Raw genomic sequence first — 13,772 nt, 5'->3', positions numbered from 1 at the left:
TCAAATCCAACAAGAATTCCTGGAAGAAATCCTGGAAAGAGATAAGATTGGTAGAAGAAAAATTGGGGAAAGAAATGAAAATGATGCATGAAAATTATGAAAAGAGGATTAACAGCTTGGTAAAAGAAGCACAAAAGAAATACAAAAGAAAAAAAAATCTTAAAAAGCAATTGGGCAAATGTAAAAGAAATGCAAAAATCCACTGAAGAGAACTCCTTAAAAAGAAGAGTTGGTCAAATGGAAAAAGAGGTACAAAATGTCACTAAAGAAAATAATTCCTTAAAAATTAGAATTGGGCAAGTGGAAGCTAATGACTCCATGAGACATCAAGAAATGATAAAACAGTCAAAAGAATGAAAAATAGAGGAAAATGTGAGATATCTGATCAGAAAAACAAATGACCTGAAAATTAAATTGAGGAGAGATAATTTAAGAATTATTGGACTACCTGAAATTGATGATCAAAGAAAGAATCTAGACATCATATTTCAAGAAATTATCAAGAAAAATAGTTATTGGTCTATATATTATATCCCCCACTATCCCAAAAGCTCTGTGAGGTTAGGGGCTATAATTTATCTAAACCATGTATCACTCCAGTGCTTATCATCCAGTACTTCAAAATAAGCATTTCATAAACATTTGTTGAAGTAGTTTCTGAATTGTTAAATATTATATGCACCAGATAGTGCATATAACTTATAAATCAAAGAGAAATTATGCAACAAGCCAAAGGGAAACTATCAGGAGGATATTTCATGACATCATAACATCAAAGATTTAAGAGTTAAAAGTGACCTTAGAGATCATTGAATCCAATCCCTTCACTATACACAAGGAAACAGATTACTAGAGAAGGTGTTACTTGCCTAAGATTAGAGCTATGAAGTGCCTAAGGTGGAATTTGAACCCGCACCTAGGTTCCAAGGCCACTAAAGTTTAAACTTAAAATATTATTTGATTGGACAATTCATGGCTTTAAGGGCATCCAAAGGCAAAGAATACTAGACACATTTCTAAAATTCATAAGATCACCAAAAAAAGCATGTAGCATATAATTCCCACCTCATTGGGTAGATTGAAAAAGAATGTAAAAAGGAGAAAAATATAAGGTTGTTACCCATGGAAGCAATTGTGTTAGTTCCATAAGTGTGTTTATGATATAATAGACTTGTAATAGCAAGACAAAAAAGAAAATTTAGGAAGGCTTAACCTAGGGAGAACATGTATAGATTACCTCATAGCAGCAATGGAAGAAGAGGGAGTTAAGCAAATAAAACTGTATAACCAAAAAAAAAAGCATTCTTGAAAGAAGTTTGAACAAGAGTTAGCAAAGTATAGTTATATAAAGAAAAGATAAGTAAATAACTATGTCATTGAAGAAGCTCAATATTTTTCAGAGACTTTATAGGCAATCATTAAAATATAATCCACAAACAAAATTACATGGAGTCATACATGCAGAATCTCTTTTCTATTTGAATTTTTATGGGACATACTCTCAGAAGATCGTAGCTATATCCTTTGGGATCACATATCTTCTTGGATGACATATATATCTGATTGATATTAGTAATTAGAAAAGCATTAAAGAAGTTACCACTGTGGCTGCATTTACCAAGAAATCTTATACTATCATAAAAAATTCATGGAGGGAATTGCCCAAGACAGTGTTTTGGTTCACCAGATCGTTTTGGGGGATAATCAGCAAATAATAAGAAACATGAAGGGGAGTTTTTCTATACTTCTCAATCACTGGTGTTATTATATACACATGTCCTGTTGTAAAAGTAAGTGTGTGAACCACGGATATTCTGTGAGGACTAACCCTGATAGACTTTGCTGTTCTCAGCAAAACAAGGTGCAACGACAACTCCAAAGGACTCACAATGGAGAATACTATCTACATCCAGAGAAAGAACTATGAAGTATGAATACAGATTGAGGCACACTTTATGCTCGCTTTTTTTTCCACTTTTTTTTTCTCTCATTTGTTTTTGTTTTGGGTTTTTTTTTATTCTGTTTCTTCTTTCTTATGATTTATTCCACTGGTCATAATTCTTCTCCACAACTTGACTAGTATGTAAATAAGTTCAATGCGAAGTTATACGTAGAAGATATATAGGATTCCATGCCGTCTTGGGGAGGCAGGTGAGGAGGGAGGGAAGAAAATCTGGAACTCAAAATTATGTAAAACCAAGTGTCGTAAACTAAACATAAAAAAGGTGCAAAAAAAGAAAGTAAGTGCATGAAGCAAAGCAAAAAAAAAATCGGAAACAAATACAGGGAAATATTACCAAAAAATAAACCCAGTAAATAAAATGTCTACAGAGGAATAAAAGACTGAATCACTAAAACAAAGCAAGACTCTAAATGGAATGGAAATGGAAAAACAGATGAAGGTACTGAAAGAAAATAAAATGTACTTTCTCTTTGGAGAAAAGATGAGAATCCAAGGAGAGATATGCATCGACAGACGTAATCTATGTTCTTAGGTATCATTGCTTAATTTCTTGTCTGTCACAAGGAGAGTTCAACATTGAGGGAAGATGATTTAAATATAAGTGCAAAGGTCATCAATCAAATGTATTTTCAAGTAAAAAATTTAAAAGGCAAAAGAAAACATTATGTGTATTGCAAAAAGTCACCTACTGTAGAAAATCATAATATTTTATGTGTTTGATGAATAGGTCAATTTCATAAATATTTTAGAGAGATGAGAAAGTAAGCATGTGAGGTTATTGATGATTTTTTAATTATTTCAATTATAAAGTGATATACTGTGTGCAAAGTACTTTTTAAGATTATCTAAATCATTAAATATTTCCCAATTACATATAAAAACAATTTTAACATTTTTTTAAATTTTGGATTCCAAATTGACTCCCTCCAATCTGCCACTCCACCACCCTCAGAGAAGTCAAGCAATATGGTATCAAATAAGTATGTGAAGTTGTGCAAAATATATCTTCATATTAGCCATGTTGTGAAACAAAATACACACAAATACAAATAAGAAAAACAAAGAAAGAAAAAAATATGTATCAATCTGCACTCAGAGTTTATCAGTTCTCTCTCTGGAGACAGCATTTTTCATAATGGATCCTTGAAATTTCCTTGGACCATTGACTTGATCAGAGTAGCTAAGTATTTCAGTTGAATCTTCTTACAATATTGCTGTGTGCAATATTCTCCTGGTTCTGCTCACTTCATTTTGCATGATTCATATAAGTCTTCTTAGGTTTTTTCTGAAACCATCCTGTTCATCAGTCTGAATACCACAATAGTGTTGCATCATAATCATACTTGGTCAGCCATTCCCCAAGTGAGGAGCATCCCCTCAATTTCCAATTGTTAGCCATGACAAAAAGAGCTTCTATAAATACTTTTGTACAGATAGGTTCTTTTACCTTTTCTTTCATATCTTTGGGATGCAGATTTAGTAGTGGTATTGCTGGGTCAAAGGGCATGTAGTTTTATAGTTCTTTAGGCATAGTTGCAAATTGTTCTCCAAAATGGTTGGACTAATTCACAACTCCATCAATGGTGAATTAGTGTCCAAATTTTTCATTTTACTTTTCTGTCATGTTAGCCAATCTGATAAATGTGAGGAAGTACCTAAGAGTTGTTTTAATTTGTATTTGTCTAATCAATAGTAACTTGAGACCATTTTTATGTAACTGTCGATAGCTAGGATTTTTATTTCTTAAACATCCCAATTCATATGCTTTGACCATTTATCAACTGGGAAATGGCTCTAATTTTGTTTATAACTTTGGTTCAGATCCTTATATATATATAAGAAATGAGAGCTTTATTAGAGAAATTTTCTGCAAATTTTTTTCTGTCTCCCAATTTCCTTTTAATTTCAGCTTCATTAATTTTGTTTGTGCAAAAGCTTTTTAATTTCATGTAATCAAAATTATCCATTTACTTCCCATGATCCTCTCTATCTCTTGTTTGGTTGTAAACTCTTCCTTTATCCATATATCTGACAGGTACATTTTTCCATGCTCCCCTAATTTGCTTTTGAAATCACTTTTTTCCTAAATCATTTAAAAATTTCAACCATATCTTGGCATACAATGTAAGATGTTGGTCCCTGCCTAGTTTGTTCCAAACTAGTTTCCAGTTTTCCTAAGCAATGGGTTTATCAAACACTTTATTAAATTCAATATTTACAATTATGTATTGTATACCTAATTTATTCCACTGATCCACCACTCTATTTCTTAGCCAGTACCAGATCATTTTCATGATTATTGCTTTTTAATATAGCTTGAAATATGGTACCACTAGACTGCCTTCCTTCACATTTTTTATTGATTCTGTTGATATTCTTGACCTCTTGTTCTTGCAGATGAATTTTGTTATTATTTTTCATGCTCTATAAAATAATATTTGATAGTTTGGCATATCACTGAATAAGCAAATTCACCTAGGTGGAAGTCATTTTTATTATATTTGCTCAGTCTATCCATGAGCAATTAACATTTCCCCTGTTCTTTAACTGCCTTTATTCATGTGAAGAATATTTTGTAATTGTATTCATGCAATTCATTCATGTATTCATTTTGTGAAGTGCTATGTTATTTGGTTGATATAAGCCCTTGGTTTGTCTTGGCAGGTAGGATCACAAGTATTTTATATCATCTGCAGTTATTTTAAATGGAATTTCTCTTTCTATTTCCTTCTGCTGAATTTTATTGGTAGTATGCAGAAATGCTGATGATTTATTTGGGTTTATTTTATATCCTGCAACTTTGTTAAAGCTGCTCATTGTTTCAACTACTTTTTTTTGTTGATTCTCTAGGGTTCTCTAAGTACGCCATCATATCATTTGCAAAGAGAGATAGTTTTGTTTCCTCATTGCCTATTTTTATTCCTTCAATTCCTTTTTCTTGTCTTATTGCTATAGCTAGCATTTCTAGTACAATATCGAATAATAGGAGTGATAATGGACATCCTTGCTTATCCTCTAATCTTATTGGGAAGGCTTCTAGTTTATTCACCATTACAGTAAGTGATTGCTCTTGGTTTTACACAGATACTATATCATTTTCAGAAAGGTTGCATTGATTCCTATGCTTTCGGGTGTTTTTAATAGCAATGGGTGTTGTACATTGTCAAAGACTTTTTCTGAATCTATTAATATAATCGAATTATTTTGTTATTTTTGTTATTGATATAGTCAGTTATGCTAATAGTTTTCCTAATATTGAACCAGCCCTACATTCCTGGCTTAAATCCCACTTGAACATGGTGTATGATCTTTGTGATATAATGCTGTAATCTCCTTGCTAGTATTTTATTTAAACTTTTGTACCAACCTTCATTAAGAGAATTTGTCTATAATTGTCTTTCTCTGTTTTTGCTTTCCCTAGTTCAAGCATCAAAATCATATTTGTGTGATAAAAGGAATTTGGTAGGATTCCTTCTTTACCTATTTTTCAAATACTTGATATAGTATTGGGATTAATTATTCCTTAAATGTTTGGTAAAATACACTGATAAAATCCATCTGGTCCTGAAGATTTTTCCTTAGAGAGTTCATTTAGTTCTTTTTTAAAGATAGGGTTATTTAAGTTTTCTATTTCCTCTTCTGTTAATCTGCACAATTTATCTTTTTGTAAATATTTACCAATTTCACTTAGATTGTCAGTTTTACTGGCATATAATTAGGCAAAATAACTCCTAATAATTGTTTTAATTTCATCTTCATTGGTAGTAAATTTACCCCATTTTCTTCTTTCTTTTTTCAATCAAATTAATCAATATTTTTTCTATATTACTAGCTCCTAGTTTTATTAGTTCAATTTTTTACTTTCAATTTTATTAATCTCTTTTGAAAATTTTCATCTGTTTGGGTATTGAATTGCTAATTTTTAATTTGTTATTTTTTTCTTTTTTTTCAAAATTGCATGCCCAATTCATTTATCTCTTCTTTCTCACTTTTATTGATATACATGTTTTGAGATAGAAATTCCCTTAAATGCTGTTTTGACTACATCCGATAAGTTTTCATATCTTTTCTCATTGTTGTCATTTTCTTTAATGAATTATTGATTCTATGATGTGTCCTTTGACCCACTCATTTCTTAGAATTTTATTTAGCTTCCAATTAATTTTTATATTAATATTTCATTTTCCCCAATTATACATAAAACAATTTAAATCTTTTTTTTTATAATTTTGAGTTCCAAATTCCCTCCCACCCTTCCTAAATGAATAGGCAAGCAACTTGATAAAGGTTATACATGTATAATCATGCAAAACATATTTCTACATTTGTCATGTTCTGAAAGAAAAAAACAAGGAAAATAAAGAAAGTTAAAAAAAATAGTATGCTTTGATCTGTATTCAGAATCCATCAGTTCTTTCTCTGGAAGTAGATAGCATTTTTTCATCAATGAGTCATTTGGAATTGCCTTGGTTCAGTGGATTGATAAGAGTAGCCAAGTCTTTCACAGCTGATCATCATTACAACATTGTTATTACTGTGCACAATGATGTCCTGGTTCTTCTCACTTCACTTTGTATTAATTCATGTATTTCCAGGTTTTGCTGAAAGCATCCTGCTCATCATGTCTTATAGCACAATGGTATATAACTCAGTCACATATGTCAACTTGTTCAGCTGTTCCCCGATTGATGGGCATTTGTTCAGTTTCCAATTTTCTGCCATCACAAAAAGAGCTGCTAAAATATTTCTCTACCTGTAGGTCTTTTTACTTCTTTTTGTTGTAGTAGTAGTAGTAGTAGTAGTAGTAGTTATTTCTTGTTCAAATGGTGTTACAGTTGTATAGCATTTTGGGCATAGTTTCACATTCCTGTCCAGAATGGTTGGATCAGTTCACAACTCCATCAACAATGTATTAGTGTCTCAATTTTACCACAACCCCTCCAATATTTTTTCATTTTCCTTTTCTGTTGTATTAACCAATCTAATATGTGTGAGGTGATGCCTCAGAGTTGTTTTAATTTGCATTTAATTTGCATTCTAAGCAATAATAACTTGGAGCATTTTTTCGTATGATTATAGATAGCTTTGATTTCTTCATCTGAAAAATACTTATTTATATCCTTAGACCACTTGTCAATTGTGGAATTACTCGTCTTCTTATAAATTGGACTCAGTTCTTCACACATTTGAGAAATGAAGCCTTTATAAGAGAAAAATGCTCACTTCCTCCCTTCTTTCTCTCTCCTGTAATAAGTCTTTCATGACTCTTCATGGGATATAATTTACTCATTCTGCCTTCCCCTTTCCTCTTTTCTCAGTGTGATCCTTTTTTCATGCATTAATTATTTTTTTATCGGCAAATCAAAGTTCAACTTATGTCTACACCCTCTAAGTATATGCCTTCTAACTGCCCTAATAAAGATACGGGTCTTAAGAGTTACAAGTATCATCTTCCCATGTAGAGATGTAGACAATTTAACCTTATTGAATACTATGGTGTTTTTTTCGTTCCTGTTTACCTTTTTATGTTTCTTTTGAGTCTTGTATTTGAAGATTAAAGTTTCTGTTCAGCTCTGGTCTTTTCGTCAGAAAATTTTGAAAGTCCCCCATTTCATTGAATATTCATCTTTTCCCCTGAAAGATTATGCTTAATTTTGCTGATTGATTCTTTGTTGTAATCCAAGCTCCTCTGCCTTCTGGAATTTCATATGCCAAGCCTTCTGAACCTTTAATATTGAAGCTGCTAAGTCCTGTGTAATCCTAACTGTGGCTTCTTGATATTTGAATTGTTTCTTTCTGGCTGCTTGCAGAATTTTCTCCTTGATGTGATAGTTCTAGAATTTGGCTACAATATTCCTTGGAGTTTTCATTTGTTCAGGAGGTGAAATGGTAAATTCTTTCAATGGCTCTTGGTTCTAGGATATCAGGGCAGTTTTCTTTGATAATTTCTTCAAAGATGCTGTTCAGGCTCTTTTTTTTATCTTGGCCTCCAGATAGTATGATACTTCTTAAATTACCCCTCCTGGATCTATTTTCCAGGTCATTTGTTTCTCCAATGAGATATTTTACATTTTCTTCTATTTTTTTTTTCATTTTGTTTGAGTGATTCTTGATGTCTCATGGAATCATTAGCTTCCATTTATTTTTAAGAAATTATTTTCTTCAGTTAGTTTTTGTACCTCCTTTTCCATTAGGCCAATTCTATTTTAAAGGAATTGTTTCCTTCAATGGATTTTTTGTCCATTTGGCATATTCTATTTTTTTAAGGAGTTGTTTTATTCAGTGAATTTTTGTGCTTCCTTTTCCAAGCTGTTGAATTTTTTCATAATTTTCTTTCGTAGCTCATTTTTTGCCCAATTTTCTTCTACCTCTCTTACTTGATTTTTAAAATCATTTTTGAGCTCTTCCAAGAAGACTTGTTGGGCTTGAGACCAATTCATATTCCCCTCTGAGGCTTCTCATGGAGGAATTTTGACATTGTTGTCCTCTCCTGACTTTGTGTTTTGATCTTCCATGTCACCGTAGCAGCTTTCTATGGTCTTGTTTTTTGCTCATTTTTTTAAAAGTTGAGCTCTGCTCCTGGGGTATAGGGGGCACTGTCCCAAGCTTCTTGGAGGGGGGGGGCAGGGTTCTGGTAACTGACTTTCTGCACCAGAGCCTCTGGTAGCTTGCCCAGTGCATCAGGGTGACCCAACCTAGTCATGCCTATTGTGCCCTTGCTTGTGGAACTGGCAGTTTTTCTGCTGCACTGGGGCTGGAGGCCTCACAGCTGGCTTGCTGTGCCACTGGCCTGCTGAGCCTGAACCACAGGATCTTGATTGCTGATATGTGCTACGGCAAAGAGCCTCTAGTTAGCTTGCCTGGACATCACTTGCACTGGGCTACACTCTCTTTTTACCCAAGGGAGGAAGATCTTTCCTGAAGTTCTGTGGATTCTGTCACTCCAGAATTCTTTTAGAGAATTGATTTAATGTTGTTGCTAAAGAAAATTGGGGAGAACCCAGGCAACTTCCTGGTTTCTCTCTGCCATCTTGGTTCTGCCCCTTTCCCCCAGTTCTTTTTTGGTGGAACTGTGAAAAAGTACGATTTGGGAATGTAATTTGGGATTATGCAAATAAAGTGAATTTTGACCCAGAGATTTCATTGACTAATAACCAAAGGAGATAATATATAAGAATAGTCACCATATCCATACCAAAAACAATTATAGCAACACTTTTAATAATATCAAAGAATTGGAAGATGCCCATTGATTGGGAAATAGCTAAACAAAGTGGTGTACATGAATATAATGGAATATTGCTGTACTGTAAGGCATGACAAATGTAATGAATACAGGTGAGTGTGGAAAGTTACATGTGAACTGATTCAGGGTAAAGAAACAGAGCCCAGAAAATTATATATACACATATATGTATGTAGAAATACATATATACGTATGTATATATGCATCAATAATCACCATATATAATATCATGTATCAAATACAATTATTATTGATGATGTCAAATGGAAAAAACTACAACAAATAAAAATTTTAAATGAATGTTACAAATCATGAAGAAAAGAACAGGTTTAGAGAAGAGATATACTCCCATTTTCACCTTCCGCTGAGGCAGGAAATATACAAGTGTGCATCTTTGTATGTATTTTCACACATTAATCCATTGATCGGTTATGCTGATTTTTCTTCCTTTAGTATTTCTTCTTTTTCTGCAAAAAAAAGGCTATTTGTCTCATGAGATGACCTTCTGATACAAAAAGGGAAAGAAATCCTGGGGCAAAATATGGAGTTGTGAAAAACAAAGGCATCTTTAAAACATATTTAATAAAAAGAAAAAGAGTAACAGGGCAGCAGTGGAGATAGCATGAATTAGTTATCCCTAGTATTCAGTTAAGTGAGGAATTTGGGCCCTCCACCCACTATGCCAAGTCCTTGACCCACTTTTTTTAAGCATTGCACCCACCCCTTTATAGCTATCTGTGACTGATCTGGGACATTTCAAGGGAGGAGGGAAGAGTCCATTTATGTAGAATTATCTTCTGAGCAAAAGCAGAATCTCCACTGGGATTCTGGAAGTTCCCTTAGATAGTGCAGCATTCTCTCCCTAATGCCTGGATGTTTGTGAAAGTCACACAAATACACTAGTGGGACACTCATTAATAATGATATATTAGAGATGATTAGAATGCAAAGAACAGTCTCATCAGATTACAGCAATCTGAAGATAGGTCAGACATCAGCTTTAAACTACATGAAAGGGACTCCTTAATTACGGCCTCATTATTAACTACAACAACACATATCTTGGCAAGACTTCTTTATTTTTTCATGTCAGAGTTAGCTTGAAGTTCCCTACCAGATAATACTCCTAAATAAAAGTAGCTTCTCTGATCTATCATCTAAAACTTTTCAGGCCATTACCCCTGAAAAATCAGAAAACTCCTATAGGAAGTGAATTTAATGCCTAATTTCTTCATCTTTTCAGTCCCTTGTAAAATTTATGTGTAAGGGGTTTAAAATGTCCTCCACTTTACTGAGAATGATCAGAGAGGTCAGCAGCAGTAAGATGATCTTGTCAGAGGCAGAAGCACAGATGATATCTAAAGCATGCAAAGTAGTCCCTTTGCTGTGAAAGTTGATAGTGTGTAACCAAGTCATACTTTAGCCTTAAAAAAAATCACACAGTCTGCGACATGGATTTTAATAATCTGTTGGAGCTATGTGAGCTTAAATATCACCATTCAAAGGAAGACAGATTTTTTTCCCACTATCTGTCCTACAAGCTAGCTCAAGGGGAGTTGGGTTTCATGAAGGGTTGTATTAGTATGCAGGAAAAATGTACACTTACTCTTTGAATTCACATTGGTGTTATCCCTTTTTAATGAAATTGATCTCATAAGTACATCTAATACTAAGTTAAATAAGAGTATATTTTCTTTCTATCCCCTCATCCTGTTTTCTACCTCCTATCCTTCAATTAAAATGGAATGCCCAGGGTGCAGAAGTAGAGCTCCATTTACTGACATAATAGATAAAAAAATGAATATGAGTTAAATCTCAATGAGACAACTTTCATTTTCAGTTTGCCAAAATGACACAGACTTGTTCACAGAGATAGAGGAGGCCAACATTGTAGACTGTGGCAAATCATGCCTGCTATCAAGATGCTTAGCTTGTGCCCTTATCTTATGCCCTAGGCATAAGATAGATATAGAAGATCTGAACTCAAACATTTCTTTGTATTTTGAATTCAATTCAATAAATATTTAATATGGGTAAAGAATTGGATAGCTGTTGAACATACCATGGCACATAAACCCAAAACAATGATCTTTGACTTCTAGATTCTCCCACTCTGTTTGAGGGAAGTGACAAACAAGATCTATACGAATAAGTATATTAGCCTGTCCTCCATGATCCAAGGAAAACTGATGAAGGAAATTGATGAAGAAAACAACTGGGGAGAAGGCTTGACCTTGTAAAAAGACAAATATTCTGAAAAATGGAGATTAGATCTGAGGAATGGCTTATGCTTGAGGCCAGAAGCACTGGATGGAGGATTGAGTTTGGGGAAAGTCTTGTAGTCCAGTACTGTTAAAATGTAGAGTTCATGAAAGGGAAGAATACGGAATAAGGCTGAAAAGGTAGTTGTGAGCCATGGTGTTGGTGGTCTTTAGTTCTACTTTAAGGAGTTTGTCTTGTATCCTGGAGACAATAGGGAGCTATGGCAAACTTTGAGCAGAAGAGTAACATGGTTAAATTTATCCTGGATGAATATCATTTATATTGTGGGAATTCAATTACAGTAATGATAGACTAAAGTCAGGGGACCATTTAGGAAGCTCTTGCCAAGTGATAAAGTCATAGTCCAAGTCCAATGATAAAAAAATCCAAGTGATAAAAAAGGGATTGCGGGCTTAAACTAGGGGGAGTGACTTATTTTTTAATATTTTATTTTTCCTATTTATATGTAAAAACAATTTTAACATTCTTTTTTTTAAAAAATTTGAGTTCCAAATTGGTTTTCTCCTCCCTTTCCTCCCCATTTATGGATAAGACAAGGAATTTGACATACTTTATACAAGTGGTATCTTGCAAAACATATTTCCATGTTAATCATGTTGCAAAAAGAAAGAGACCCAAAAAAAGCCCAAGAAAAATGAAATTTGTTTCAATCTGCATTCAGATTCTACCAGTTCTTTCTCTGGAAGTGAATAGCATTTTTTTTCATCAAAAGTCCTTTCAAATTGTGTTGTATGATTGCATTGCTGAGAATAGCTAAGTCGTTCACAGCTGATCATCATTACAATATTGCTGTTACTATGTGTGATGTTCTCCTGGCTCTGCTCACTGCACTTTGCATCATTTCATACAACACTTCTCAGCTTTTGTTGAAACCATCTTATTTGTCATTTGTTATTTCATAATAGTATTGTTGGGCGAATTGGGTATTCAGGGAAGACTGGCACCTATGGAGTGAGGGTTCACAGAGTATATTTCATGGCTGCTCATCCACCTTTGGTGTCCACCTGTCATCCAATATCACCTGTGTCTTCAAGAACCTGTAGAATGTGCAGCAGCCATGCCCTAGTAAAATTGTCTTGGCAGACAGGCTAAACTAGGTTAAGGGTGACTGACAGGCCTCAAACGTGTCAATGGACTAGGGGTATGTCTACCCCAAGCATGTGAAGATTTTCCCCATGGAATGGGTGGATAAAATTTGTTGCAATACCAAGAATGCAGCTGAAGTAGGTGCTATGGAGCTCTTAGAGCTTAGACAGACATTGAAGACTACAAGGTCATACATTGTATCCTGGGCCATCACCAGTCATCTTGACTTTTGTCTTGCCAGTGGTCTTCAATGACTGGGAGAGAAAGGAAGGCTAATGACTTCATGCAACTCTCCCCCGCTTAAATCCAATTCATGTACAAATCAAGACATCACCCCAAGGTGTCATTGGTCTTCTCCAAAAATAAAGGCCAAACAACAAAGAGGACCTTTCCCTTTATCAGAAGCTTCTTCAATTACTTTTAATTCCTACTATGTTTAAGGCACCACAATAGGCATTGGGGATACAAAAACTAAATTGGAAAATTGTATATTCCTTTAAGAAATTTACATCTGAGTAATTAAACATGTAAATAACCAAGCAAATAGAAGGTAATTTGAGGAGAGAGAGCACACTAACAGTTGGCGGTCCAGTCAGTCAGGAAAGGCTTACTAAGATGAACCTTGAAAGAAGCTAAGATATCTAAGAGGATGGAGTATACTATAGCTGGAGGGACAGACTCTGCCAAAAGAAAACTCCAAACAGGAAAATTCTTGATGTACTTGAAATAGCATAAGGACCCTGGAACACATAATACTTACTCCAGGCCCAGGACTTTATCCACTGTGCCACCTAGTTCCCCATCAGTAATCTCTGGGGAAGGGTATTTTCCCTCCTGGTTAGGTAAAAAAAATGCCCTGGAGGGCCAAAACCTGCCTTATAAATAGGACATTTGAGAAATTTCACATAATGAGGGAGAATTGGAATGTAATAGATGAGGAGTAGATGTGATTATGTTGGAGACAAGTTGCACAACTACTTACCCTGAAGATAGCGTGAGACAAACCATTCTCTCACTGACTGACTAATCGCACAATCAAGCCCAGACACCCCTCCGCAGACAAAATTTACTCTTCCCACGCCCACCCTCCAGGATGCCTTAATCCTGACTTTAGAGATCACTGACTTAGAGGACCTTAGGTCATAAAGGGAGCAGTCCACAGTGCTAAGGATCTTAATAAACTGAATATGTAAC

Source organism: Trichosurus vulpecula, chromosome 1 (genome assembly GCF_011100635.1).
Source record: "Trichosurus vulpecula isolate mTriVul1 chromosome 1, mTriVul1.pri, whole genome shotgun sequence".
Lineage (NCBI taxonomy): Eukaryota > Metazoa > Chordata > Mammalia > Diprotodontia > Phalangeridae > Trichosurus > Trichosurus vulpecula.
Note: the sequence above shows the minus strand (reverse complement) of the source record.